Genomic DNA, 4,743 nt, shown 5'->3' with positions numbered 1-4,743 from the left:
TACAGTTGCAACACAGAGGATGCCTGGGCAGAGGACACAAGATGGAGACTTGACATACAAAATGGAAACTTGACATTACTTTGGTTAACTTATAAACACAGGCCTAAACCATACAATATCCATATGAAACAATAAAAATCAGTACGAAAATGATAATAATACAATATACAACAGTAAGAATCAATACAAACCTAATAATAATGCAATATAAAACTGGATATCCAAAACAAAAAACTTGCTACCAAAATAAAAACGTTAAAGTTTATCCTAAGTCTGAGCTCGCTTATATTTGTCTATAGGGAATAGAGAGGGAGAGAAAAAAAAGCCAGAAATAATTGGGGAAGGGAAGGGAATGCATATATAAACTGGGGGTTTTGCTATAGCACTTGTGACTTGTATAGTCTTGTTGATCACTTCCAGCCCTCCCCAGTTTAAGATCTGAAGAAATAATAGTATGAGCTCCTATGGCATTCTATCTTAGTGGCAAGGTAAGTTTACTCAAACCCACCATCTATTTTGTGAAGTTATTATTTGTATCCTGGGTTCCATTCTGGCAAGCAGCCTATGAGTTAGGCAGCCCTAGTCTGTATGGCTACTCCTCACCTAACGTCATAGTTACATTCTTGAAAATGCAACTTTAAGTGAAACAATGTTGAGTGAATCCAATTTTGTCACAGTAGTCACCTACTAGCAGGCGGCGGCCAAACAATGCTATAACCGAATATTGCGCAACTTTAAACAAATATGTTCTCTACTAGATCAGTGACATCATAATGAAACAACGTTAACCAGGATGACATTAAGTGAGGACTACCTGTATCTAAAATGCAAAGTAGTAACCATTTTTTACAAATGAAAAATTGAGGTGCAGAGTAATCAAGTGATGTGTCCAAGGACATTACAGCAACAGGGCTTGGACCTGAAGCCCGCTCCAGACTTAGTTACCTGCTTCTTAAGATCTGATGCACTTTACTTCAGGGGTGGGCAAAATACGGACCATGGGCCGGGTCTGGTCTGCAGGGCCCCTAAAAAATTTAGAAAATTAATATTTCTGTCAAGAATGACAAAAATGACAGGAACCAAAGGCAGTCGGACCCAAGGTAAGCCTGGCAGGTTCCCACAACAGTAGAACCCACCTGGCCCCATCCCCACCCCAGCTGGAAGCCCCAGCAGGGGCTTCTGGCCTGGAACCACATGGCTGTCCCACACCGGAAGGAAGTGGGGGAGGAGTATGGGGAAAAGCTGAGCGCAGAGGGGTGGAAAATGGCCCCTCACCTGCCCCATGGCCAGTGCCCCATGCTGCAGCTGCTTGCAGCCTGCATGGGGCTACTTATGCCTGCTCTTGACAGCCCCGCACAGGCTGCGATCAGCTGCAGCAGGGAGTGCCAGCCACAAGGTGGGGGAGGCCACAGTTGGAGTACTGTGTCCAGTTCTGTGCACCCCACTTCAGGAGGGATGTGAACAACATTGAAAGGTTCCAGAGGAGGGACAACAGGGCAGACCCGACAATGAAAGACTGAGGGACCTAAACCTGTTCAGCCTTCACAAGAGAAGGCTGAGGGGGGACCTGGTGATCATCTATAAACTCACTACGGGGGGACCAGAAGGGTTTGGGGGAGACACTGTTTCCCCTAGCGCCCCCTGGCATAACAAGGAATGATGGACACAAATTATTAGAGAGTAGGTTTAGATTAGACCTGCAAGAACTACTTCACAGTTAGGGCGGCTAGGATCTGGAATCAACTTCCAAGGGAAGTGGTGCTGGCTCCTACCCTGGGGGTCTTTAAGAAGAGGCTTGATGCCTACCTGGCTGGAGTCATTTGAGTCCAGTTTTTCTCCCGCCCAGGCGGGGGGTCGGACTTGAAGATCTACAAGGTCCCTTCCGACCTTACTTCTATGATTCTATGAGGGGCCACTTCCCCCACTCCCTGTGCTCAACTTTTCCCTGAGCTCCTTCCCTGCTCCTTCCCAGTGTGGAGGAAAGAGGCCCTTCCCTGCCCCGTGGCCAGTGCTCCCTGCTGCAGCCACTCACAGCACATGCGGGGCTGTCCGGAGCAGGCACAGGTAGCCTCACGCAGGCTGCGAGTGACTGCAGTGCAGGGTGCTGGCCATGGGGCAGGCAAGGGGCTCCTTTTCCCCACGCTTAGCACCAGCTTCTGGCAAGCAGGGGGTCAGGGTTGTGCGCTGCCCCCCCTTTGTAACGTGGGGCTGGGGGGCACTGGGAGTGAGTGGGCAGGGAGCTAGCAGGAGCACAGAGTTGCACCGGTGTCCCAGGGCCAGTGCCAGTGGGGCCCAGAGCAGGATGGCAGGAGTACTCGGGTCCTGGCCAGCAGGGGTTCTATGGAGCTCCCCCTTCCCCCTGTTGTTGCAGCGCAGCCCAGCTGCACAGACCCCCTGCTAGCCTGTGCCCCACTTTGAGCCCCACCAGTGCTTTCCCTGGTCCCAAGATGGTGACCAGGGGCAGGGCACCTGTCAAGAGGTGGGGCTACCCATGCAGCCATCAACAGCCTGCCAAAACTGGGTAAGTGGCCCTCCACCCAAAATAATTGCCCACCCCTGTTTTACTTAAAACATTTGCAGAAAGACAGAGCATCAACTCTGTCTCTTGCTTGGTCTAACTTTATTCAGGTCAGGTGGAAAAAGTAATTCATGCAATCAACCTAGAATCCCTGTTCTCCTTTTTTTGCCTACCTGCCATTTATTGTACTGAGCAGTCTGGAGATCTCAATAATGAAAGTGTACCCTGTTATTAAACAAACCAAAATTATAAGTTGCAATAGTCGAGTCTTTTAGAAATATTTTGATCAGTCATAAAGGAAATTATTAGGTTACTTCTGGTGCGTTAGAATTTCTGCTAGCTGTGCAGTTGCCAGTTTGTTAAGTCTGTACTTTTCCCAAGTGCCACTTCAATTCTCTTGCCTGATCTGCTGCTCTGCTTTCTGCTCCTTTTCCTGTGTTCCCTGGCAGACTTACTGCTTTAGTTTTTGCTCCTTTCTTTTCTTCTCTCTGCTTGCCTGCCTTACCTGCCACTGTGTTCCCTGCTTCCTCCCAGATCTTCCATGTGTCCTACATGGAGGCTGCCTGTGCCGCTTGTGACACATGCTCTGTGTCATTCCAGTTATTCTAACAATCCTGAATTAGTCATTTTAACAGCTGGAAGTATCACATATATATCCAAACCAACAAATGCAGAGGTGAGAAAAGTAGCGTTGTTCTGATATTCATGCATAGATGGAATTAGGAATGAATGAGGAAAAACTGAATTTGGTGGAAAAGAGTGCATCTCCTGGGAGATGGGAGATATGGATTTGAAACCCTTCAGGGTCCCAGAACTAGAGCCATAGTTTTCTTACACAATTGTTCTAAAATGAAGGAGCTGGGGAAACAGCTGGCAGCAGTAGTATTATGTCAGAGTCACAGGGCTGGAGGGGACATCAAAGGTCATCAAGTCCAACCCCCTGCACAAAAGTTGGATGGGCTATTCCTATGCTATCCCGGACAAATGTCTATCTAACTTTCTCTGGAAAATATCCAATGAAGGAGATCCCATAACCCCCTTGATTAGTTGGTTTCACTATCCTACTGTTGTCACAGTGTAACCCAGGTATACCAGAATGTGTACTCCCCTCTCCAATAGAAGGGTATGGTCAGCAGGGTGGACATGCTAGAGATGGAAACTGCAGTTTGCTTGCAGTTTTCCCTTCTCCAGTGTCTGGAGACCAGGACACAATAGCTTAACTATATACATGGTTTATTCAGGTGCAGAATAAAAAGGGAAGGGATAGAATAACTGAACAGGTGATAAATATTTACATATAATATATTCAAATCAGCAACTATAAAATAACAGAACAGGTAAGTATAGCGGTCCCCAAGACCCCCGAGAGAAACCTCACCCACAGATCCCCAGAGGGTATGTCCCAACAGTCAATGGGTAAGCACCCCAAATTATAAAGCACAACAAGCAGTCAATAAACACTCCAAAATATAAGACACAGCAAGCAATTAATAAACACTCAAAAATATATGGTAATCCTGAATACACCCCTCCTCTGGGGGAGTCTCTCTTTCTCTAGCATAACCCCCCGATGGGGCTATCCACCGTGTCCCTTCCTGGTGGGAAGACCCTAGCCTGAGAACTCAAGCTTCCCAGTGAGTAGGGGTCCAGCAGGGGTTCCTGATGTTTCATACCCAGCTAGGCAAATGGCTTCTGCAGCAGGTGCTATGTCTTAGTCACCTCTTGGGGTGCATGGCTCACTCACATGTCCAGATGGCTTAGCCTTCGCAGCAGGTTGCAGGCCTCGGCCATCTCATGCATGCCCAGGGCTGGGGCTCCAGGACTGAAGCAGTGCACTCACAGACCACTACTGCTTAGAGGGAACATTGTCTCCAGGTGCTTAGAAATGGATTCCTTGAGGTTCTGCTCCATGATTTTTCTAGGGACTGAGGTGAGGCTGAATGGTCCCTGGATCCTCCTTTTTCCCTTTCTTAAATATGGGCACTATATTTGCTTTTTTCCCAATAATTCAGGACCTCTCCCAATCACCAGGAGTTTTCAAAGATGAGGGCCAGTGAATCTGCAATCACATCAGTCAACTCCCTCAGCACCTGCAGGTGCATCCCATCTGGCCCTATGGACTTGTATATGTCCAGATTTTCTAAGTAGTCCCTAACTTCTTCTGTAGCCAATGTTGGCTTGCTTCCTCCCCAAACTATGCTGCCTGGTGCAGTAGTCTGGGAGCT

This window comes from Crocodylus porosus, unplaced genomic scaffold (assembly GCF_001723895.1).
Source record: "Crocodylus porosus isolate Cpor-Errol unplaced genomic scaffold, CroPor_comp1, whole genome shotgun sequence".
Taxonomy (NCBI): Eukaryota; Metazoa; Chordata; order Crocodylia; family Crocodylidae; genus Crocodylus; species Crocodylus porosus.
The sequence above is the reverse complement of the archived record's forward strand: the minus strand, read 5'-3'. Positions refer to the sequence as shown.